Source organism: Phacochoerus africanus, chromosome 5, assembly GCF_016906955.1.
Source record: "Phacochoerus africanus isolate WHEZ1 chromosome 5, ROS_Pafr_v1, whole genome shotgun sequence".
NCBI classification, from domain to species: domain Eukaryota; kingdom Metazoa; phylum Chordata; class Mammalia; order Artiodactyla; family Suidae; genus Phacochoerus; species Phacochoerus africanus.
In genome coordinates this window covers 5,904,385-5,929,901 of record NC_062548.1, presented here as the reverse complement: position 1 = coordinate 5,929,901, position 25,517 = coordinate 5,904,385, and the positions used below count along the sequence as shown (strand labels likewise).

At 48.9% G+C, this 25,517-nt stretch overlaps 1 protein-coding gene and 1 long non-coding RNA gene across 6 annotated transcripts in view; one reads left to right on the top strand and one right to left on the bottom strand.

Annotated features, from left to right (window-relative positions):
- RNF216 (ring finger protein 216) overlaps positions 1-25,517 on the top strand; it is a 168,316-nt gene that overhangs the window by 84,729 nt on the left and 58,070 nt on the right. The window lies entirely within an intron of this gene.
- LOC125127016 (uncharacterized) lies at positions 7,441-10,196 on the bottom strand. The gene is made up of 3 exons (XR_007134843.1): positions 9,857-10,196; positions 8,778-8,954; positions 7,441-7,501 (listed from the first exon to the last, which is right to left on the bottom strand). It is a non-coding gene; the product is annotated as an uncharacterized LOC125127016 (long non-coding RNA).

The following is a 25,517-nucleotide window of genomic DNA, read 5'->3' as shown; positions in this document are numbered from 1 at the left end:
CCCGAGGAAGCCCGCATTGCTCTCTCTTGACCCCAGAGAACATTCCACTGCTTTTCTCACCCAGTGAAGCTGCTTTAGGTGGTTAAAATGTTGCCACCTTCTAGAAGACAAATCACAGAACTTCCTGTTCCGTTCATAATGAAGAAGCCTTGCCTTTCTCCTGTGTCAGCGCTGCTTGGGACAAGGACTTTTGCTGGGCTTTATTAAGCTCTCTGTTTTGAGAATTCTGTTTGGAGATGAGAAGGATCATTGATGCACTGCTTTGGGTCTGGCCCTGTGCTGGGTGCCGTGAGGCTGTAAATAGCAGAGGAATCCATGGCTTTTGCTTATGATGCAGCTCATGAGACAGTCTGGCAAAGTGGTTAAGACGGGGATTTAAACCCTCCTGTTAAACCTGCTCATGCTTTAATTCCTGCTCTTCCACTTCTTGGCTTTGTGACCGAGGATCGATATGTCGTCTCCCTGAGCCGCATTTCCTTTTTGTGTGAAATGAGAACAGTTGTACCTGTCTCTTAGAGCCTTGCGAAAAGTAGATGGCATGTCAGTTGTATCTCAGTGAAGCCACAGTTGGCAGCAGGGAGGGGACATTCGCCAGTGTGATGATGTTTGTAGCTGAAGTGCCCACTCCACCACCCGGCACTTCCTCAGTCGGTAAACAGCAGCTGCCCCAACAAGAGACGCGGAGCCTGATGCCGACAGTGTGTGCAGGGCAGTGCGGGCTCAGGCAAGGAGAGGAACTCCTAGGAAACTCCTAGGAAGGAGGAACCTCTCCCAGGTTTGTCAGGGCTGCTACCGCCAGAGCCGGGAGTTCACCTAAAGTGGACAGATGTAAAATCCATCAGGAAACCAGAAGAGGACTGCTGGCTTACCTTAGTTTTTCAAACATGTACTCCAAAAACTAAGTTCTTACTAATATGCCACAAGAGAAAAGGGATAGGGCTTTGAAGCTCGATTTTTTGCTCACCAGTATGTTCTGTAAGACATGACCACTGTCACTTCAGCCCACATGTCCAAGTTCAGAGAAGGACGCTGTCTGCCCTGGGGAGAGCAGAGTCCAAGGCCGCTCGTGGGTTTGCTCTCTGTGTCTCAGCGGCCTGGTCTGCAGCACTGCTGTGTCCCTCTTCTTGGGCTTCTCATTGATTTTTTTTTTTAATCTCTATCCAAAAGGATTGACCTTTCGGGGATTGATATTCAAAGAGACGAGTGTAGGAAGGGCCTAGAAACAAAAACGATGGTACATTTTGCTGGAAAACTCACAATTGGTCACAAAGGGAAGATTTTTAAAAATCCCTGGTTCTTCTCTACGACCCATCGGTTGTGGGCTTCATAGGAGGGTGCTGCCCTTGGCGTCTTGACTGTCGCCCCACCCACCCGCAGTGGGCAGGCCTGGAGTCAGAGCTGCTCACCTTTTACCGTCCTTGTGACGAAAGGGCATGCCTCTTTGTCTTTTGTTGTTTTGGTCTCTGTAGTACTTAAAAAGACTCTGTGGATTACTAGGTTTGGATGGGCACTTTATGAAAATAGAAACTGTGACCCTTTTTCATGGTTTTTGTGGCCACCGATAGCCATTGCTTATCAGACTCATCACAGCCTAACCCTGTTTACAAACTGTACAGGGAACAGAAGCTTTGAGGGCCTCTCTTTCTGGAAACCACATATTACTCGTTAGTGCATTTAGATGTTTTGCTAGAATAACTTAATGCATTTTTCTGTGCCTCTGGCTTCATCAAAGAGAGAGATGCATTTTGATTAAGTCTTTAGAAATCTCACATTAAAAATCCCTCAAGAATTGATAATCTACAGGATATCTGTTTAGAGAGTCATTTGCCTCCTATTTGTCTTTACACAAATTGTGTGTTACTGGGTGTCAGCATCTTAATTTGTTTTTGCGACCCTCTTGGTGGTGTCCTTGAGGAAGGAGTGTGTGGACGTGGGTGTGGTGCGTGTGCTTTGGAGTGCGAAGCATTAGTGTCCTCTCTCTGCATTCTCAGCACAGAGCACTGCAGTGTTCCCAGCCTTCCAGGTAGAAGAGAAATTGTTGCTATGGTAATAACACAAGCCTGAGAACACCCTGTTTCCCCGTGGGTGTCTGTATCAGGGAGGAGGAATGTGGCCACGGGAAGTGGTAGCAAAGAGGAATGTTGAGGGCATCAGGCAAAATCAGAGGGAAGCCTAGGCTAACACTGCTGCTGGATGGAATTTCTCGTGTTTACTGTTGAATTCAGGGTCGTTTTCTGATTGCTGCATGGTGGCTGAGAAATGGCAATGGCCTTTTACTCCTCCTCCCTGACTTTGAGACACACATGGAGAGCATGAGAAGGGCCTCTGTCACCTCTCTAGGCCCCAGAGACCACATGGCCTTCTCCTAGACCATGGGTGGAGACAAGTATCTGTGTCCCTGGCCAGTGTACTGCTCCAACGGGGAGCGACCCCCCAGACACACAGCACCCACTGCCCTTTGTCTCTAGTATAACAGGCTAGGGAGCCAGCCTTGCCGCCTCGTTCAAAGCCACGTGGCAGCTGTGTGCTCTGTGTCTGCATTCTATGCTAAGGTCCTTGAGCAGATGGTCTCGGAATCCCCTTGGTAACTCAGAGCTGTGCTGAGAACCTAAGTGCAGTCCACTGAGGTTGGCATGAGGAGCACAACCAAAATCTAGTGTGCCTGCTGTGCCAGAAAGGCAGAGCCACTACAGTCAGGTGCCTTAAGGTGGGAGTTTGGCATCCCTGTGAGACAAACAGAAGTCACAGCACCTGCCAATAAAGCTGTCCCTGGGTTTTAGGGGCTTTCCACTTCTTAGCCACTCAAAGTCATGCAGCTAGCAGGTGGCAGCATCAGAAATCAAATGCAGGTTTTTCTTACCTCTCATTATTTGTGGGTTTTTAGCTGTGATTTTTGATATGATGGGTTGGTTTTAAGAGTCCTCATCTTTGGGAGATACAAACTGAACTACTTGAAATGAAATGATAGGTAGTCTGGGGTTTGCTTTGAAATTATGTTGGAAGAAGAAGAAAGAGAGTGGATAGGGTTTAGAGAAGCCAGGATTGACCATAGGCTGGTAATTTTTAGACTTGACGGATGTGTACATGAGGTATATTACCTACTTTTGTATGTATTTAAATTTTTTTCATAATAAAAAGTTAATTTTAGGGGAGTTCCCATTGTGGCACAGCAGAAATGAATCCGACTAGGAACCATGAGGTTCCGGATTCGATCCCTGGCCTTGCTCAGTGGGTTAAGGATCCGGCATTACTGTGAGCTGTGGTGTAGGTCGCAGATGCAGCTCAGATCCTGCGTTACTGTGGCTGTGGTGTAAGCCGGTGGCTACAGCTCTGATTTGACCCCTAGCCTGGGAACCTCCATATGCCGCAGGTATGGCCCTAAAAAAAAGACAAAAGACCCCCCCCCCCCAAAAAAAAAAAAGTTAATTTTAAAACAAAGCAAAGCAATCTAGATATGTTCGACTTTCCTAGGTCTCTGCTCTTACCTACTTTGCTTCGCTGTTCGGAGGGCACCTTCTTGGAAACTGGAAAGACCCTCCACTCAAAAGTTCAGTGACTTTTTAAGAGATGAGGAAAATTGGTAACATAACAGGAAAATTTCAGCAGCTCTTTGTGGGAAGATTAAAACTGGTCATCCTGGAGGAGGTGAGGCTTCATGTGAGTAGTTTCTCTGTTGGTACAAGATTCTTCCATACAAGTTCCGGCGGCCTGGTGTTTTGCAGTTTCCCTGAGAAAAGAGCCTTGGGCTGCCCAGAAGGAATCCAAGATGGCTCGAAAGACCGAAATGTGACCAGCGAGCCGGGTTCCAGGAGCCTGGGGCTCTGCGCAGAGCCCTGCCTGAGGGCCTGGACAGGTTCTCCCTTCTCTAGCATGACTTGCGCATGCGGTCCAGCCTCGAGGCTGCGAGAGACCAGACGACCTTTCCAGTGTCCTTCCAGTCCAGAGTCTTGGATTTCTAGAATACTGAGGGTTTTCCAACTACCATTGGCATTTGCTTTTCAAAGAGAAGTAGGCTAGGAGAATTTCTCAGATCAAATCCCTGTGGCCTCATAAAAGTACTTCTCAGTTTTATTTCCCATCAGAAGTATATATGAAAAGCATTTTAAGTTTCAAAAGCTCCCTACGTCTAAGGAGCTGATCCAGATTCTAGCCCAGAGAGTGGAGCAGATCACAGTGTTTCTTCCTTTGTCTTTGACAGCAGCTTGTCCTTTTGCCTTCCTCTCCCCTCTTGTGTCACATTTTGCTGCTGAAAACATCTGTTGCTGCCTGTCCTGTTACCACAACCCTCCTACCTCCAAGGCCCTTTTGCCTCCCACAAAACCCTCCTTTTTTCCCCCAAGGCCATCACCCACTCTGACCTCATTTTATCTCCTGGCCTGGATGTTTCTCCAGGCAGCACCCTTGCCCCTAAACGCTTCAGAGTGTGGCCCTGCCTGCCGCACAGGTCCTTAGCGTTCTTGCTCTGGACTCACTCCTTCCTTAGAGCCTCCGTCCAGCCACCGTGCAGAAGGAGCCGACAAGAGCCTTGCCCTTTATCCTCCCTGACGTTGCTTCCCTCTTCCCTGGACGGGTTGGTTAGCGGCTCCCTCAGCATGGACTTGCATGTGCCTGGACAGGCGGGACATCCTTGCTTCGGTTGGGATCCGGTCCTTCTTTCGGCAGATGTTTATTGAGTGCTGCTCTTCCTGAGAGATGCGGAAGGGGCAGCCTTGGCCCTAAGCTGAGGTCTCTGCAGGGGAGGCCACCTCCTTTGGGGACAGTTAAATAAGGAGGTGGTGATGGCGACTGCTCTAGGGAGTGGGCAGCACGGTTGTCACTTTGATTTGGCACAGTCAGGAAATACTTGATGAAAGAGCAGGGTCTTGGCCTGGTGGGGACCTGAGCGAAGCTGGGTGAGGGGTCAGCCAGCAGACAAGTGTGACAGCAGGAGGAATTGGGATGTGAAGCTAAAAAGACCCCAGATTGGAGAGGGCTTTGCAAAGCAGAGTAAGGACAGTGACTCCAACTCCTGAGCTGTTGGCAAGCCTGATGCTGGGACGGTGCGGTCGTAGTGCCAGGAGGGAGGGCCTTGTAGAGCCATGGGAGAGGGAGTGGGAGTTAGATTAGATACAGAGGTTAGGGGAGCTGGAGAGCCTTGTCAATTGAGTCATCTAGTAACCCAGTGGCCCCAGACCTGGGACGGCACGGTGCTCCTGTGGTCCTCAGGTAACAAACCCTCCGGCCCCAAAGCCCAGTCAAGCAGGACTTGCTGTGATTCTCTTTGCTCCCGAAGCCCCAGTGGGATTGGATGCGCCTGAAGAACATGACGTGCGGGCTGACGAGGGAGGGGCGGGGGCAGCCAGGAGGCGGCCAGCCCAAGGCCAGCTCCCGGGCACGCGTTCCCGGAGGCCGCCCGCCCTCCTGCGGGGTTTGTCCTGGAGCACAGCCCCTGGGGGCAGAGGGGGTGTCGTGTGGAGGGAGCCTAAAAACAAGAGGCGTGAGTAGCTGCTGCTCTGCTCTCGCTCCACATCAGCATGTTTGGTTTCTTTAGTCCTGGGGTATTTTTTAAACAGAAGAATCCATGTAACCATCAGAGTTTGTTTCCCCACCCATTTTAAAAAGGCTTGTTTTCCAGCTGAAAGCATGTTGGATTAAGCTTAATTTCTCACTCAGATCAGCTTAATTTTCCCAGCGCTGATGTGCATACAGAAAATTGCCAAATTCTCCTTTTACAACATGCTTTCCCAGCTGCTGGGAGGCCTGCTTTTTTTCTGTGGGCCTCCTGACAGAAATGCAAACCATTTAAGGCCCCGTGGTACCAACTGCTGTTAATTATCACAGGGACTTGGATATTGGTGTGTTTTCCCAGAGGGCGTGTTTATCTGGAGTTGGTGGCTACTCCCCTGCCCCTTCTCACGTGAGTCCTATAGGAGACAGGGACCAGGGTTGGGCCGGGCTGCGGTAAAAGCTGCAGCCCCTCCTTCTGAGTGAGGTCACCTCCCTGCCCAGCTCCCGTCCTATGTCCTTATTATGCAAGGAAATGAAATGAAGCCTGTTCCTTGCATGTGAGCTGATTGGAACCATGTTTTCTGGGGCACCTCTGCTTAAATCTTTCAGTGGAACACAGCCTTGTTTTATAAAAGGTACATTTCCACAAAAATGAGGCTTGATGCTATTCATAAACACATGCCTTTGCAGGACAGGCAAAGGAGGAATGCGTCGGGGAGCAGTTTGGCCAGGGTTTTGCTTTTTCCTCGCTGAATGCCTGGCGTGCACTGTCCATCCAAGGGTGGTTGAGGGGAGAACACTCTCTTGCTGCCAAAACCACAACAAATGACAACTTTCCGTTCTGTCATCTCTCAGCTCCACTGCTGGGCAGGCAATTCATTTTTCTACCATAAAAGGGCAACGAAGCCGTGTCAGCCGTAGTGCCTTCTGCACTGCAGTGAGAAAGCAGAAGATGCGCGAGGAGAAGGGCGCGCTGCGGGGAGCGCCGCAGCTTGCTGGCCGGGCCCCCATCGCCGCTTGGGCCCGGCTGTGGGGCGGCAGCATCGGTCCGAGGGAGCAGGGCGTGGAAGGTGTGCCCGCCAGCTGGGTAGTGTGAGCTCAGACAGGCTGGGTACCACCGACAGCTCGTGCCCATCTAGTGGGACACAAGTCTGCGGTCCAAACCCTGTTACAGCAGAACTGCACCAGGCCTGCCCTGGTGGTTCTGTCTTATCGGCGTTTGGTTCTTTCCAGTTTGTACTTGTAGGTGCTGGATTTGTAAGGGGGGTGGCGTGGGATCATATCACCCAGACACCTTCGCTCTGCAGATGAAGAAATGGGCTATGTGCCAGGTTCATACAACTTGAGCAAGCTCTTGAACTTCCGTCTGTGGCTTGTATGTGAACTCTGGGTTCTCTAACCTGTGTGTGTTCTCAGTGGCCCATTAGTTTACAGTCTGACTCAGTTTAAGGTGAGTCACAGAAATCTTGACTAATAGAAATACAGTTCTTAATTGGTTTGTGTCTAATTAAGTCAACCAGGGTCTTTTAGAAAATACCTGTTTGTTGTAGTGTTACCTATAAGATTCCTGGGTCCTTTAGGTGATTTTAAATAAATGTGCAGTCAACGAAGGAGGAGGTAGAAAGCAAACACTTAGCAATTTTGACAGCTTATAGAGCACTTTGGAGATGGTGGCTGCATGTTTCCTGCCCCCTGCAACCTGGCAAAGGAGCACAGATTGACCCGCACCACAGAGAAAGCTGTTTTAAGAGGAGCCCTAAGCCAGAACACTGCCTCCCACGCAGACCAGACGGCTGCTCTGGGCCTCTGCCTTCTCTGTGGGGAGTGGCTGCTGGCCTGGAGAGAGCAGGGCCTCAGAGGGAGCCAGAAACAGTGCCTACGTCTTTGCACCTGGATCCCTTGAAGATTTTTCCCTTAAAGAAGAACTGAGATTTGTTTTGTCGTTTAAACTTACCTTAGCTCTAACTGCACGTCTGATTTCATAGCAAATGCTGGAACTGAACTGTGCACATTCCTAAGGGGATAAAAATCGCTTTCAGGAATCTTGCTGATCTGGAAATTTGGGAGGAAAGCAAGGGTTTTCAAGGTTAAATTTTATTAGCCAGATAGTGCTGGTGGTCAGAGCAGATTCTGAGCTCATTGGCTCAGAATCAGACATTAACTCAGAAGTCATTCCTGAAAGAGAATATCACTGAGATGGCAGAAACAAGCTCAGTGTGAGTGATTCAGTGCTGCATACCTAGACCTTGTTGGAAAGTGTCAGACTAGTTTAAAACCCTAGCGTCGATCCAGCAGATAAAGCAGTTGAGGAGTCAGTCCTCAAGTGGAAATGTACGTAAGTCTTTTTGAGTATGATCTTCCTTCTTTTCTCAGTAGCGTAAAGCTGAATATCTTATTAATCTACCAAGGAGGTAGTTGGTCTATTTTTTCCTTGGTTCTTCTCAAGACCTTCGCTGCCCTTGGAGTAAGCAGAACGGTGCCCCAGAGATTTCAGCTCCACCGTGAACCCCACACATTCTTTCCTTGTGGAAACCTTGGGAGCCCTTGTTTTTTGCCAGAAGCATGAAGTCAATTTCATCTTCCAAAACAATTATTAATTCTTATTAAGTGTAATTTTTATAAGGCTAATTCCTCAAGCAAATAGCATTTCTTTCTTGGACTGAGTCTCCTTCCCCATCCATCACTGTCTACGCATGCCTGGGCGTCCTGGCCATGTGGTGACCAGCTTAGAGACATCAGCCTGCTTGCTTCCTAATTTGGTCAGAGTATGCTTCAGGCAGCCTTGCCTAACTTAGAAAAACACAAAACACAGGGAGCAGCTTTGATACAGCAAAGGGGAATTTCCTTTTATCAAAAGACCTACAGTTCGCCTTTAACTTCCTCAGAAAAGAGGAAGTGACATTTTGGGAGGTTATAGCGTGCCCTGAAGTTCCTTCTTTAAGCCTACTTTTTCATGCCAGCTTTTTCTAGCTTCCTGCTCTTTCCTCCTCATCCTTCTTAGTGCCTCACAGCAATACAGTTTAATGTCATTCTTAAGGATACCCATTTTCCACTTGAATGTTCATCAGTAAGGCACAGGGGGACACACGTGCCTCTAAACAGTGGCATACACAGGGTTGGCAAGCCTTTTTTTTTTTTAAATAAAAGGCAAGATAATAAATACTTGAGGCTTTTGAACTGTATAGTCTCTGTCCCAGCTGCTCAGCTGCTCAGCTTTGCCTTTGTAGCAGGTAACTGTAGACAGTGTGAACAAATGAATGCGGCTATGATCCAGCTAAGATTGTACTTACAGAAAGAAGCGGCAGACCAGATTGGCCTCCTGAGCCAGTACACCACAGCATGAAGAATGACGCGAGTCCAGTTGTGCCCATCAAACAAAGCGAGGTGTAGAAGAGTGGGTATTTACAAGATGTAGGCTTGTGTTTGGGTCTCAATGGGAGGAGAAGGAGATGCGTGCCGACGTGTACCTAAAATGTGCACGGAAGGATGGAGAAGAGCTTGGTTGCAGGGCATTGCTTTGAGGGAGGCTTACTCTGAGGGCAAGGAGGGGACAAGGGGGAGTACTGTGCGTGTAGTACTTTTCCAGTTAAAAAAATAAGTACCCATTTTCATCAGCCCAGTCATCTCTGAACTTTTAAAACAAAAGAATTTTGTTTTTAGGAAACTTGAAAAGATTGATAGACGTAAGATTTTTAAAACATGCTTGTGTATTGTAGCCCTTTTTCTTGGATCCTTCTGAGGGCTGACTTGACCACCCTCAAAAGGAGTGCTTTGCCTCGGGTTGTAGGTGACATGATGAAATTTTGCAGTGCGTGGAAAGTGCTGGAACTCTGGCAGCTCTGCCCTTCTTCTAGCTGGCCTTTCTGCAGGAGTCCCATCTCTCGCACAGTGTGCAGCCAGTGAGAAAACCTTGGCCCAGAAGTCAGAGCCCCGTGGGAATAAAGGCAGCTTTCAGTAATTATGATTCAAGACTGCTCCAACTGCTTCCTTTTCCCACAGAGACAATTTCTGACTAACAAGTAAGGATGGGTTCTGATTCACCCAAGCTTTTCTATGACCAGCTCTTCAAATGTCTGGTTTTGGTTGTGAAACCAGCAGGTAAAGTTGCTACTTTCCTAGTATGTAAAGCAGTTCACTTTTGGCTCTCAAGGGACAGGTGAAAGCTTGTCTGCTTAGGAGCTGATCTAGATATAAACAGCTCAGGAGTCACAGATGGCCGGCGACCTTGCTTTGTAGCCCTCTCCCCTGCCTCCCAAGCAATTACTTTTCAAATAGCCATACTAATCCTTTTCCAGGCCTAATGTGCAGGCTTATTTGCTATCATTCCGTTCTAATACAAAGCCCTGTGTTGGAGGGTCAGATACTGTACCTTTTGAAATCCCCCTTGGAAACACAGTGGGATGGAGATTTGCAGAGATGGGGAGGCAGTTGTGACAGTGTAGTCTGTGTCTTGTGCTGAAGGAATGCCCGGCTGCCAGACCCGGACCTTTCTGCATCACTTGTCTTGAGTTCCCTGTAAAAGCTAAAGTGGGAAGGTATTAGTTCTGCTGAACAAGCAGGCATTGCCTTTTATAAGAGAAGTCATTTAAAACACCAAAAATAGGGACTTCCCATTGTGGCTTAGCAGAAATGAATCTGACTGGCATCTATGAGGATGCAGATCCCTGACCTCGCTCAGTGGGTTAAGGATCAGGTGTTGCCGTGAGCTGGGGCGTAGGCCAGTGGCTACAGCTCCGATTCAGCCTCTAGCCTGGGAACCTCCACATGCCTCGGGTGTGGTCCTAAAAAGACAAAATTTTAAAAGGAAAGAAAACACCAAGAATATGTTTGAAAGATACGGATGGTTTCCTCTGGCCTCATTTGCTACACTGGTAGCTCTTCCATGCTGGAGGCTCAGCACTGCCACCTTCCGCCAATGGCCAGAGGCTTGTGTGCACCGCAAGGGAGAGGAGCAGCCGTCCTCCGCTCGATTGATTACGGCCGCTGAGAAGTTGTGCTTCGCCGTACCTGCTGCTCCCAAAGGGCAGCTGGACATTTTCAAACAGAGATTTAAGTCTAACTCCCCGGCACCTCTTTCCACCCCATCCTCCTTCTCCCTCCCTCTCTCTCTCTCTTGCACACGCTCGCGCGCGTGCACACACACACACACACACACACACACACACACGCGCTCACTTTCCTCTTCTACCAACATCACCTGCGCCCCCAGCTCTCTCCATTGCTGCTTTTAACCTTGAAACCTCTGTCGCACACTCCGGCATTCATCCTCTTCCTGCTTTTGCATTATTAATGGGCCCGGAGCCATCCAGCCAGAACACTGCCATTACTAATTACTGCTTATAACCGAGACGTAAGGAGCGGGAGTAAAGTGGGTCACAGGATGGTGTCACTACCATAAAATCCTGCTGTCAGGCAGAATCGCTTGGTGTCTGTGCTCTGCTCAGGGTAGAGGTGAGTCTTCACTGTCCGCCACCCTAGCAGGACCCCCGTCAGCCAGAGGGGAGGTGCTCACATCGGTCGCCCAGGCTCACTGGCGGTGCACAGGGTCAGAGAAGGGGGTTCATTTCTCTCAGAGCTTAGACACAGCCAGAACTGTCACTACGGCGCAGCAGCCCCTTTGGAAACAGGCTTCTCGCGCTGGCGGCATGAGCCAGAGGAGACTGCGGTAAAGCAGCGGCAGGAGAGGCGCGGCCGGGACAGTGCGGAGAACTGGCTTCCGCCCTGGCGCTGGCTCTGGGACCAGCCCTCCACGTCCAGGTCTGAGTCTGCCGACCTGACTCAAGGCTCCTGCAGCCCCAGGGCCCAGCTTCCTCGCGTGTGTGAAGGTCTTACATGCACACCTGTGTCGTTGGAAGGTGTGACCTTGGCAGATGAGCACAGGCACTTGCCTGATGTACACAGTATTGGGCATCGCCAGAGGCGCAGGGGCCCCGTCTTACCTCTGCCCGTGGCCGGGCTCCCCCCCACCCCGGAGCGCTCTTCCTCCCCTGTGGAGCGGGGACCGAAACGCCAGCCCTGCCTTAGTGGGGGGCCTGTTCCGTGACCGGCCGGTGTGCGCTGGTGGGTGGTTTCTGAGAGAGGGGAGGGCAGCACCTCCTCCCACGGCGGTTTCGGGGAGAGGAAAGCTTCCTTCTGCTCCAGCCGTCGATGCATCTCAGGCCCGTAGTGTTACCGGTCTCTCACCGAAAGCCCGCCCAGCTTCTGAGGAGGACTGACCCGTCTCCCGGCCAAGCAGAGAGAGAGGGGAGTAAACTCTGCCACCGTCCAGCCCTGCCACTATCCAGCTGTGCCACCGTGGGGTACCTGCCCCTCACATAGCGTTTTCTTGAACTCTAAGTCTAAATTATTTTACTAAAGTGTGCTATCGTGGAATTACAACCCGGAGCCCAGGAGAAAAGAAAAAGTACTTTGAAGGTAATATTTTTTAAACTGTTGAAAAGCAGGAAAAACCATTTTGAGATGACACAAAGCTTATATTATTCTTGGAAAGAAAACAGCTTAATGAAAGTGAGTAATTATTCATCATTTGACAGTAGAACTGAAAGGATGTGGGCTTCTATGTTCCCTGCCTCGTGTCTGCCTCTTTTTTTTTTTCTTTCCTCTTTTGGCCGCCCCATGGAGCATGGAGTTCCCTGGACCAGGGATCAGATCGGAGCCGTGGTTGGGGTTTGTGCCACAGCTGCAGTGATGCCTGATCCGTAACCCACCGTGCCAGGTGGGGGATTGAACCTGTGTCCCAGTGCTCCCAAGATGCCACTAATCCCATTGGGCCACAGCAGAAACGCCTCCTTCTTTTTTCATACTATAAATAGGGCCAGAATTGAGAGCATGTAGAAGGAATGAGTCATGGGTCTCAAACTGAAAGTAAATCCTGTCACTTTTCCGATATCACACACCAGCAAGGTGCTGCAGCAGGCCACGGGGGGGAGGGCCGGCACCCACAGGGCCCTCCTTCCACCTCCCCTGCTCCGGGCTCTCCCAGTGTGCCTGCGAGTGCTGATGGTGCTGCATGCCAGAACTCACTTTGTCTTTAGGTCATCCTAGTGTTCTTACTCGAGGGGTGGAGCCACACCAGGAAGGTGTATATGCCCCAAGCCTCTCAGGCCCACTCGGGGAAGAAAAGAGTTACTTCCATCATCCAGTCCTTTGAAGGTTTTCGTTTATTTTTATGTTCTCTTGCTCAATCAACATTAAATTCAAGGTCCCTTAAAGATTTACTGTAAAAAACACAGTGATCTGCATAGTTTGTTTGGAAGCTTGAGTCATACTTATCAAAAGCAACCCCTTTGTTGTTCAGAATGTGAGATAGAGTGCTGGAAAGAGTCACCAACAAAATTCTGCATAACCCATTCCAAAAATAAAATAGACCTATAAGCACCGATCAGGAGATCTCTCCAAGAAGCTTCCTGTTGAGTGCAGAAAGCAAGGTGAAATATAGTGTGCACGGTGAGCTTTTGAGCCCTTTTGTATAAATGTAAAGGATTTCTCTGTTTGCTAAGATTCTTTTTTTCCCTGAAATGAAATAGAAACAGTTGAAGGAAAGCTTTAACAGTTTATTATACTCCTTATTATACCTTTTTGTATTTCTCAGCAGGTATGTGGTTTGTTTGTTTGTTTTTCTTTCGCCAAGTATCCATAAGGATTTAAAAAACAAAAACTACTCCAGGATAGAATTCTGGGTTTTTATTTTGAGCTGAACGCTTTTCCCCCTGACATTTAGTCTGTCTGAAATGAACCAGTCAATAGTAGCTCCTGCTCTGCTTTCTTCTTGGTTTCTGAGTATGTGAATGTCTTATGCTCTGTACGGCTTTCCCTCTACTTCATTTGCTGTCTACTTGTGCTTTTTCACTCTACTTTTTCTCTCAATATAAAAATAATTGAAAGAAGACTATAATCATTGCCTGAAGTGCTTTTCAGTTTTACACAATTCTGTGCTTTTAACTGCAAAATGAAAGCCTGATGCCCTCACTGGCCAGCTGTAGGAATCCAGAGCTTAAAGCAGGAATGTCTTCTGTTAAGAACACTCTGGTGACTCTTCCAGGACAGCTTGGCAGAGCTCCACGCAGTTTAGGTAGTAAAATTCCATTTCATCCGCTTGAACTGAAGGGCTCCCTCCATCTGTTGGACCTCAAGTTGCATCAGGTCTTCGATGTAATCGTGTAGATGAGAAATGCGTTAGGCTACAAAACTTTTGACATTAAAATACATGTTTTAGGTGTTCAGTACACAGAACACAAAAGACTTTGTTCACCGAATGGATCTGTTCCTCTGGGGTTTATTAACTGCTCCAGTCACCTCTCTAGTTTCTTTACAAAAGCCAGTACCTGTGTTCTCTTGTGGCTCAGCAGGTTAAGGATCTGGCGTTGTCACTGCAGTGGCTTGGATCACTGCTGTGGCATGAGTTTGATTGCTGGCCCAGGAACTTCCACATGCTGTGAGCACAGCCAAAAAAAAAAAAAAGCCAGTACCTTTCCTCAGACGTAAGTAAAATTGTCAGAGCAGCTGGAAGCCAGAGGAAGGAGTGTGATAGGAAGTGAATTGTGTGATCGTGAGAACCCTGGGCCTAAGCTGCATCATCTAGGCAAGTCCTTCAACCTCTTGGTAACTCGGTTTCCTCATGTGTGAAACGGACATGGCGAATTTCTCCCCGGGCTATCTGGGCATTGAAGGAAGGGACGTTAGTAAAATTCTGAGACAGTGCCTTTACCCTTTAAGTCCTTGGAAATGTGGGTAGGCTCACTTATCTTCTCCCTCCCTTGAACTTGGGAAATAAAGGCTTTTACTCTTCTCAAGTCCTCCTCATTTGGGGCATGTTGATTTCTCCCCTGTGGTTTCTCTGAAATAATGTCACGGACCCCTTGGGGTTTGACTCTAAAATGAAATCTACTTACCTCAGACTCTTTCAAGGGGCAGAGGAGCCCAACATAGACTTTTGGACCTAGAAGAAAATTTAAAATGTCGTTTAGATCCACTAATGTCAGTGTGACAATCCTTCCACAGTATCTTTGTCCAAAAATTAGATATGGGTGGATTCTTTGTTTCCTGAAAACTCTGTTCCCTTAATTTCTAGCTTTTGATTTGGAACCTGGTACTCCTGACAGATAGAATCACTTGGCTGTGGTAATGAATCTAGTTGGCACATGAGGGCTTCTGCCCAGCTGTCTTCTAACATCTTCTGTAGCTAAAAATCCTTTACCACAGATGTCACCTGCTTTGAAAACTTTGTCGATGAGTTTTTCAAACTCAGCCATCCTAGCTCACGCTGCTATAACAAATTACTATAGACTGGGTGGCTTTTTTTTTTTTTTTTGCTTTTTAGGACCACACCCACGGCATATGGAGGTTCCAGGCTAGGAGTCAAATCAGAGCTACAGCTGCCGGCCTACACCACAGCCAGAGCAACGCCAGATCCGAGCCTCATCTGCAACCTACACCATAGCTCACAGCAACGCCAGATCCTTAATCCACTGAGCAAGGCCAGGAATCAAACCCACAACCTCATGACTCCCAGTCGGATTCATTTCCACTGCACCATGACGGGAATTCTAGACTGGGTGGCTTAAACAACAAACATTTGCTCTTTCACAGTGTTGGAGGCTGAGAACTGTGCTCAAGATCAAGTTGCTGGCAGATACCTTTCCTTTTTTTTTTTTCCTTGTCTTTTTAGGGCCGTACCCAAGGCATATGGAGGTTCCCAGGCTAGGGGTCAAATCGGAGCTGCAACTGCTGGCCTACACCACAGCCACAGCAACTCGGGATCCGAGCTGCCTCTGTGACCTACACCACACCACAGCTCATGGCAATGCTGGATGCTTAACCCACCAAGCAAGGCCAGGGATCGAACCTGCGTCCTCATGGATGCTAGTCAAGTTGATTACCGCTGAGCCACATCGGGAACTCCCTGGCAGATTGCTTTCTGGTGAGGGTCATCTTCGCTGTATATGACTACATGACAAAGCGCATAGAGAGCAAGTTCTCCTGACTCTCCTTATAAAGAATCCCTTTCATGAGACTCCACCCTCAGAGCCTTCAAAGGCCCCGCTTCCTAACACCATCACATGGGGCACGGATGGTTAGGGCTTCAGTGTATGAATTAGACAGACACATTCAGTCCATAGCATCCACTCACGTTGCTTTTTAAGAAATAATTGATAACTACAGTTCTAACAGAACCAAGTAATTTAGACAAATCATGGAAGTCTTTTGGAGGTGGTTTGGTCTACACTGTGACAGCCTTTTGCTGGAGAACCAGTGGTTCTGACCAGTGTCACTTAACCAGAGAATTGATAACATTCAGACTCTAAACTGCTTACTGCGTGACTGTCAGCAGATCATTTGCTCTGACTCTCCTCAGAAAAATGGGCACGCGAGTCCCGTTCCGCCTCCTTGCAGGGCGGTTGTGAGGAGCAAAGGAGGTTCTTTCTGAGGTGAGAACACTTGGACAGAGGATTCAGGAGCTGCTCCAGAGACCACGTGGCAGCAGTTGTGTTGCTGAGATTTTTGACGCATATGCTCCATTTTAGAAATGGAGAATTGGATGCCTTCCCTTGAAGACACACCGTGTGTTGGGGTGACCGATCCCTTTAACGGTTGAAGATCAAAGAGAAAGTTAACCCTGAATGATTGACATGAGCAAGGAAGTAAAGGTGACGATCCCAGGATACGTTTGAGAGCGGCCACCCACGCGCTCAGGATCCAGAGGGGACAAGGATCAGGGAAAGTTAAACTTAGCTGAGAGCTCCGTGGAGCTTATCATTAGATAAAGTACATGGAGCCTTGAAAGTGATGATGTTTATCAGGGCACATTTTTTCTCAATCTCAGCATGGACTGAGATTGCATCTGCATTCTTTCTGCCATGTTTTTACAGTGTGTGCTTCACCGAATTTTTTACATAGTTTTCTACAAGATCAGTCCTTCAGATGCATTCTAATGCTGTGAATGTAAAGAATTCACTTTTGAAAATGTTTTGCTTTTGTCCACGTCTTCTTAACATACATATTTAATTACAAGGGATGAGGATTAATGGGGCTTTGGACACTTAAAGCTCTTTTCCTGAGATTAATTTGATTTAATTACTCCTGAGATAGATGTTTGCGGCCTTGGCGACTTGCCATTTGGATGCGACTGTAAAGAGGAGAGGGGCTCAACCACGATTCTGTCAGGTTCAGCTTTTGGCTTTTTATTTTCCTCCCCACTACACACCCTCCCCTCTCATTTTCAGTTCATCGCTTTGTTGTTTTGCTTGGGGGTGGAAAGAGGAAAGGTAATAGAATTTACCTCTGTGGAGTTCATCTTGTAGCTTGCTGTGTTTACGAAGTAGTCCTGTTGAGTGTGCCTCCTGTACTGTCCAGGAAATTACTGGGACAGAACAATTTCTACAGCCCTGCTCTCCTAGACTTAAAAAATCCTCACTTGCCTCCTGGGTCCTTTCACCCTGCTGGCCTGTGTGGAGGCAACTAGCAGGCACAAGCCCACAAAAGAGCCCAGACCCCAGGCAGGGGCCAGTAGGAGTCCCCCTCTCCTAACATTCATCACTCTTAGCCATCCAGTTTTGAGGGCTGAGAGGTCAGGGAGCCTGTGGGCCGAAGAGGAGGTGGTTCAAGTTCACTGTATTCCTTTTCATTGGCTGCCCCTGCCAGTGGGGCCACCCCGTGTTCATGAGTTTGCAGTGGATGACGATCCGGGAAAGCTTTGCTGGTTCCTATGACCCAAGCCCCTCTGCCTGCCGTGGTCTGACTCCCCGTAAGAGGCAGTGTGCAAAGTGCAAAGGCGGACTTGTCGAGGGGAAGCTGAGATCTGGCCGGTGGAAGCTGGCTTCATCTGGCAGGCGGCTCACCTCAACAGTGCCCAGCGCCTTGTCCACACCTGCCTTGTGCTCAGTGAGAACAGGTCTGTGGCTGTTAGTTGATCTCCCCTCCAGCACAGCTGGAGCCCATGGGCAGGGGCAGAGGGGCAGTAGCAGATGCCCCAGCAGGAACCTGCCTTTCCTTCTGGGGAGATAAGCAAGATATTTCATTGACCTCTTCTTTAACCACCTCAAAAAAAAAAAAAAAAAGTTTATCACTTAAAGCTCAGGGAGGGAGCCATACAAAAGTAAAAAGTTTTGTTTTTCCTTCCTATTTATGACACGCCTTTTGGACAACACTGCTTGGGAGCCCATTGGAATCACCGTGAAAACATCAGTAGAGCCGCGCCCCCCTCCCCCAGTTAGAAAATCCTGCCTCTCGTTCGTCTTTGTGGTCCTGGCCAGAGCAATTAGGCTGTAAACTCTGCTCAGCTTTGTGTGGATTCCATCCCGAGACACTGATATAACTGCCACCCACTCCCCCAGTCATAATCGTACCACTCATTGTCTGCTGCTGTGGTAAAGGCTCTGTAAACCGTTGGCAGCCCTCAGAGTCACCTGCAAGGCATCGGCACCAACCCTGCTTTACCACATGGGACCCTGAGGCTCAGGGGTAAATGGCAGAGCCAGGACGGAGGCTAGCACGTCTGTTTGGAAAGCTCTGGTGCAGCGGCTGAGGTCACAGTGCCTGTGTTGTGTGTCTGTGACCTTGGCTTCTTCACAGGGAGAGGAGGGACAATGTGGCACCTGCTCAGGGTGTGACGCGGAGGGTGGCAGCACTGCCAGGTTCTCGTTGCTGTGTAAGGATAGCAGCTGCCATTTACTGAGCACGTGCATTTCTCATTTATGTTTACAGAAATCCTGCCAGGTACCTGTTTCCCCCATTTTTATTGGTGAGGAAGCAGAGAGACCAGGACGTCCTCAGGGTCACACAGATTCCTCTGGGCCCTGCTCTCCCACGTGGTGCTGCACTTCTAGCTTGCGGGCTGCCGTTTGCCCTTTGCCGTATGTTGGTTGTCATCCTGTGTGTCCAGTGTTGTGCCCTGCTCTTTGATTTAGCTTGCCGTAAGCGCTTTTTGCGTTCTCAGCAGTTTGTAAGCCTGTGTCATGGGTGGCTGTCATTCCGTCAGTCACATGTGCTTGACTTACTCACTTGCCCCCCTCAGTGGAAATGTAGGAAGCTTTCCATTTTTGCTGCTTTGTACATAAAGCCTTCTCTTTTTAAGAATTACTCGTGAGGATGGAGCTCTAGAATCAGACTCTTGGGCCCAAGAGAATGAATTTTCTCAAGACTCTTAAAACGTAGTTCCGGATTTCTTTCCAGAAGGGTTGTACGTGTCCTTCTCCGAGTGGACAGTTGTGCTTGCATTCTACGTGCAGCTGTTTCTCGACTGCCCCTGCTATGAGGAGAGCAGGCCCTGGGGTAAAGAAACAGCATGAGAAGAACCAAAACAAACATGTGCCTGTGAAGCCCAGCATCATGGGGTGGGCGCACAGATGCACCGTGGTTTCTCTTTGGCTCAGAGTCTGTCGTCTTTGGTCACCTTTGTGGCAGTCTGTGGAGGATTCCTGGGAGCACCACCCTGGGAGGCCACACAGATTCTGTCTTGGTTCCAGACTTTTTTCGAGGTTAGTGTTTCCCCTTCCTATTCTAGATCTGTTACCCATTTGCAAAACCAGGATTAAGTGGTGGCACCTGATTGGATGCCAGGGCTGGGGAATAAGCGCCAAAGCTGACCAGTACCGTCTGTGGCACATGTAAACTGTGACCAGTGAGGCTCGGACCAGGACACCAGACAGAAAACTGTTCCGGTGACATACAGGGTTTGTCATTGATGCTTGCTTGCCTTTTTTTTTTTTTTTTTTAATGTTTTCCTTTCTACTATTTATTTATTTATTTTTGCTTTTTTTTAGGCCCACTCCTTTGGCATATGGAAGGCTAGGGTCCAAATCAGAGCTACAGCTGCCGGCCTACACCACAGCGACAGCAACATGGGATCCAAGCCGCATTTGCAACCTACACCACAGCTCATGGCAACGCCAGATCCTTACGCCACTGAGTAGGGCCAGGGATCGTACCCATACCCTCATGGATGCTAGTTGGGTTCATGTCTACTGAGCCACGACGGGAACTCCCTCACTGATATTTTCTAAGTGAGAGGACAGAACGGTCCTGGATGTGGTCAGTCATGGGCTTAAGGAGGGAGGAAGATGCCTGTCCTTGGTGCTCAGGGTCCTGCCTGGCCCTTCAGATAAGCCAGAGAGAGAGAGATGTGTGCTGGAACAGAGCTAGTGATACCCTTTCAGAAGCTGAGAAGCTGTTGGACACCTGATAATCCCAGTCATTTCTCTGTCAGAGTTAAGCTAACAGTAGTTCATATTTTTTCCTAAAATACTCTAGATTAACAAGGGGAGATAAAACAGTAATAGGTTTCCCCAAACAGGAAAGAGGGGTTCTGTGTTGGACACGGTAACAAGAGCCATTTGGCGCTCTGGTCATGGTCAGGCCAGCTCTTCCTTGCCTCTGCGTGACGTCGCATAGCGTAGCAAGAAAGCGCCTCGGAGCTCCTGTCGTGGCGCAGTGGTGAACGAATCCGACTAGGAACCATGAGGTTGCGGGTTCGGTCCCTGCCCTTGCTCAGCGGGTTAACGATCCGGCGTTGCCGTGAGCTGTGGTGTAGGTTGCAGATGCGGCTCAGATCCCGTGTTGCTGTGGCTCTGGCGTAGGCCGGTGGCTACAGCTCTGATTGGACCCCTAGCCTGGGAACCTCCATATGCCGCGGGAGCGGCCCAAGAAATAGCAAAAAGACAAAAAAAAAAAGAAAATTATTCTGATGGCAGTTTGAGAAGAGTGAAGGTGAGCAGAGATGGAAGGCAGGGAGAGCAGTATGGAGACAACATAAGGATACAGCTCAGCCACACACAGTCCGGTGCAGGGGCAGTGCCGCTGCTGTTGTCGTGGGGCCACTGTGACTACCTGCCCTGGAACTCTGGCAGCTCAGCAGAAAGCTGGACACGAGTGGGCCAGCCTGCTCCGTTGGGAGTGGGGGTGCTGGCTTTGCAGATCCAAGTGTGATGGGAGGGCTGGCTCTTCATCAGTGTGATGGCCCCGCTGCTCAGATTCCATTTTACCAAAGATACTCCTATTCCTGTTTCCTTAAGACTAGTTGTTTAAAATGCATACACACAGATACACTCGTTCTCTCAGTGGCTCTTCCTTCCTTCCGTCGCACCCTGCAACAGCACATTCCTCTGGCAGATTCCACAACAGGAATGTTCTTTTACTAGCTTGATTTCACTGGTTTCATTCTGTGGTCTGTTGCCATAGCGCCTGGAGCCAAGGCCTTATCAAATAACTGCGCATCTGGTGTAGCCTTCAACTCCCAGAAACAGGAGGCAAGGAGAGCTGTCAGGGGGCTCTCCAGGCGGCTCTCCGGATACTGGGAGGCCTCGCCCAGGTTCTGGCTTCCTAACAATCTGTTCCAACAAATAATATCTCTTTAGTGTATCGATAAATATGCCACTTATCTGTGTATCTTCACAGGGGCTGGTGGGAGCAGCGCTGCCTGTGTTCAGATCCCAGCCCCTCCTCTTCCTGGCCGTGTAGCCTTCACGGCCCTCTTTACTCTCTGTCTCCTACAGTTTTCCCCACTGTGATAATAGCGGGAGAGCCTCCTTGTGAGAGGTGTGTTACAAGAATTGAGTGTCTTTAGGAGTTCCCGTCGTGGCTCAGTGGTTAATGAATCTGACTAGGAACCATGAAGTTGCGGGTTCGATCCCTGGCCTAGCTCAGGATCCGACGTTGCCGTGAGCTGTGGTGTAGGTCGCAGACGCAGCTCAGATCCCGCGTTGCTGTGGCTGTGGCGTAGGCCGGCAGCTACAGCTCCGATTCGACCCCTAGCCTGGGAACCTCCATATGCCAAGGGAGTGGGTGACCCAAGAAAAGGGCAAAAAGACAAAAAAAAAAAAAAGAATTGAGTGTTTTAATGTAAGGTGTTTACTCCATAAGCACTCAGTGAATATTAGCTTATGAATATTGTTCATCCCGTTGTGTGTCTATTCATAATATTAGCTTATGAATATTACTCGTCCCATTGTGTATCATGCCCTACCCTTAGATTTGGCAACTTTACTCAGTAATCTTTTCCATATTCTATACTTGTGGCTCCCCCAAATTTACCTGTTGCTCTACCAAGGGCCATTCCAGTCCCTGTGTGCTTGCTCGTGGTTAATGGAAAGTAACTAGAAATTAAAAAAAAAAAAAAAAGGACAGTAACTGGAACCGAAGAACACTGCCCAAGTTGTTTCCAGGTGCTCATACTCTGCTCAGCAACAGAATCGTTGGTTTCCTCAGTGTTGTCTGCAGATCTGGTTTTCAGTTCTTTAATGCACTCATTTCTCTATTAGTTCTCTCAGTTTCTCTTTGCTGTTTTTGGTTTTTTGTTGGGTTTGGTTTGGTTTGGTCTGGTCTGGTCTGGTCTTTTTAGGACCACACGCACAACATGTCGAAGTTCTAGGGGTTGAATCTGAGCTGCAGCTGCTGGCCTACGCCACAGCCACAGCCGCAGCAACACCAGATCCTTAACCCACTGAGCGAGGCCAAGGACTGAATCTGCATCCTCATGGATGCTAGTCGTGTTTGTTACCACTGAGCCACGATGGGAACTCCTCCCTTTGCGTTTTAAGTTGGAGAAGCTCGCTCCCACTTGTTAATAACCTGGTATTCAGGAGTAAGCTCTGCCACCTTCTAGTTGAGGGGTTCTCTCCAGCTCCTTATTGCTCTAGACCCCCGTGGGGCGGGGTTTTTCTGCAGCTGTGCTTGGGAGGTAGGAAGCCTGGAAGCCCGGGCTTTGAACTGTTGTGATGATAGCGATGGTGGCACAGCAGCTAAAACTTAGTAATCACTGCCGTGAGCCGCCACCGTGTTGGGTGCTGGAAGTGCATTGTCTCGTTCAGTCCTGTGCCTGTTATTTATGTTCCCAGTCATAGGTCAGGAACCTAAAGCTCGGAGATGAGCCACTAACGCCCAGTCACTGTTCGGTGAGTGGCGGGGGCAGACCACCCAGACCTGCCCAGAGCCACCCTCTGGACCGTGTGATGTGGGGAGCCAGGCTGCATTAATCTGACTCTCCCTGTGCTCATCTGTAGAAGGGGGTTAACTCCATGTACTTGGTGAGGCTTGTAATGCTGGTCAGAGGATATCTCAGGCTGGTTCTTGACCGTGTTAGTTTCCTTCCTGAGACTGGGCACAAGCCGTAATGTACTGTAGACCCTGTTTATGAAATGTGGACAGAATATTTACATTGCAGGAGTTCAGACAGCATAAAGCTATGTTGCGTATTTCTGTGCACATGATGTTTTAAATAAATCGAAAGCCTTGTAGATGGCAGTGAGATGGAAAGGTTTGTGGGGGTGATTTTCTCATTGGTTTAGTGAGGAACTAACAGTTACAGCAGGCAACCAGCAGGGGGCTCCAGAGCCTCACAAATAAGCCTCCAGTCAGGCCCTCTCAGGGATGCTGGCCCAATTCTATGTCGTTCCCCTCCCCCCAGTTACCATGCCAGCTGTTCTTTGGCTCAGTGGGCGTGCAATCAGACAAGCCCGAACTGGAGTGCCCATCTCTGAACCTAGGAGGAGACTCCAGCACCTTCGATATCAAGACAGGAACCAGGTAGGAGGTAGAAATTACAGTTAATTACAGAAGTCCAGTTGCAGAATCAGGTGACCCTGTAGTCTTGCTTTGAGGGTAGAGCACAGGATTGTGTAACGTGCCATTGGAGCCCCCAAAAGAGGAGCCCACTGGCCTCTGCAGGAACTGGAAAAGGAACAAGAAACTGTTTATCTGATTTCTCCACACTCCAGTATCCCCTTGCTCTGATATTTATTGGGGAGTTCTCTCTGTGATACAGCAGGTTAGGGATCCGGCATTGTATTTGTGGTGGTGTGGGCTTGATTCCCGGCCCAGCACAGTGTGTTGAGGATGCAGTATTGCCACAGCTGCAGCTCGGATTCAATCCCTGGCCCAGGAACTTCCATATGCCTTGGATGCGGCCTAAAAAAAAAAAAAGTGGATGAGTGCTTGCTGTTGTTGTAATGTACCAAAAACTATCTTCAGACCTGGATTTTATATTTCATTCCCTTTCCTCCCCCGCCACTTGCCAGACTTACTTTTTTTTTTTTTTTCTCCTTTATAGTGGAAAGCTTAGGGAAAATGGCAAGGTTATATCACCAGCAGTGAGATGTACCCCATGTAGGAGTCATTCATTGCCTGCTGCACATCCAGTAAGTAGAGCACCTAGTGTTCAGGGGGGAATAACTGCTGACTCTGTGATCGATGCAGTGGATGCGCGTGTTCAGCAGTCTCTAAGTAACACGTGTGTGCCCTGAAATGAACACCTGGAGAGTTTGGAAATAATACCAATACAAAGTAAAATCATCTTCAGCTTCTCATACCATACAAGTTATGCCAGAGCGCCCTAATACTGTGGGGTAGGCGGGCCCTACTCGTGTGTGTGTGTGTGTGTGTGTGTGTGTGTGTTGGTATTTTACTTAAACTAGGGTGCTAGTTAGGTTTGTTAGGTCATTTAGGAGTTCCCGTTGTGGCACAGTGGAAACAAATCCGACTAGTAACCGTGAGGTTGGCCAGTAACCACTGATCTCTGGCTTCATTCAGCCAGCTGAGGATCTGGTGTTGCTGCGAGCTGTCGTGTAGGTCACAGGTCCAGCTCAGATCCTGCGTGGCTCTGGCTGTGACATAGGCCAACAGCTATAGCTCTGATTTAACCCCTTGCCTGGGAACCTCCATATTCGGAGAGTACAGCCCTCAAAAGCAAAAAACAAAGAAAGAAAAAGAAAAGCCGTTTAACACAGTTTGGTTTAGTTTGGTTGATTTGCTTTCGTTTACTTTGTTTTTAAGAAAAATAACCCCTACCCACTGGAAGCATGGGCCGTGGAGGGAGTATATCCGGTATTCAGGTATTCACTGCCCCCGTTTGGGGGCGCCCCAGCTGAATCACACCTGGTCACAGACCCAAGGTCAGCCTTGAAATAATAGCGGGGGCAATGGCTGGAGGGGAAGTACTTTGATCCTGAGGCCCAAGGAAGGCCAGTGGCTTTGCTCTGTGTCATGAGTCTCACATCATACTGTTTGCGAGTCCTTTATTTTTTTCCCAGTTGTTGGGCCTGAAGTGCCACTTTTCCATAAGAAAACAGGCTTAGCTCAAGACTACTCTTTCCAGTTGTGTACCTCTCCCCTTCTATGTCCTCTCAGGGTAGCCGTGGCGCTGTTTGTGTTCCAAGAGCCAGCATCGTTGAAGCTGCGGAAGGCAGGCAGGAGCAGCAGGTCTGGAACAGACCTCGCAGTTGTGTTCCATACAGCTGTGCTGTGTAGACAGTGGCTGCAGGGAAGCAGCTCACTGGCTCTGCCGCAAGAGCTGCTGGGAGATCCTCCAGCGGCAGTTCTGACAGGGCTTGTCTTGTTTCAGAATCATACTCATTTTTTGACCTGCTGTCAACATCTTACTATCAGCTTTGTTTTGTGTTAAAGTTTGCATAAATCTTTAAGGTCTGTAGCTGGGGAGAATGGAATTTCTTTCAGGGAGAGGTGGTGCTGTGAGCTTTGCAATCCGTGTGGCCCCCACCTCTCTCCTTCATCCATGGAGAAGCAGCCCAGAAAAGCCATCAGCCCTGCGGAAGCCTCCGATTCTTGTCTGTGACCCACCCCTGTGCCTTCGCAGGGGGTGAGGAATTGACGAGCTGGTGGGGAGAAGCACCCAGGACAGTAACGAGCACATAACAAGTACTTCGTAAGTGGTGCCTTGTGGTGCCTTATCTCCGTGTTCCAGAGCGGAGACTTCGTTAAGTACTGTTATTTTTAATCACATTTTAACCTTTCAATTAAACCATGGGAGTTCTGCTCTTCATAGCTACGTACGACGCTGACGTACTCAAACATTAACCGTTTTGCTTTGCAGTAACCACATCGCTTTAAAGGCTCCCTTCTCTGTGCTCCTACAGGTGAGCATCAGCATTTCATGGAACCATCTTCCCAAGCATTCCTTGGCTGGCAGATTTTTCTCCTAAGCTGTGATGACCTAGGATTGTTTGGGTTGCTTTCTCTAAATCCAGCCGTATGGAAGAATGTCTTCAGACTCTCTTCCCTTAGAGAGGTCCTGCTGTGGTGTA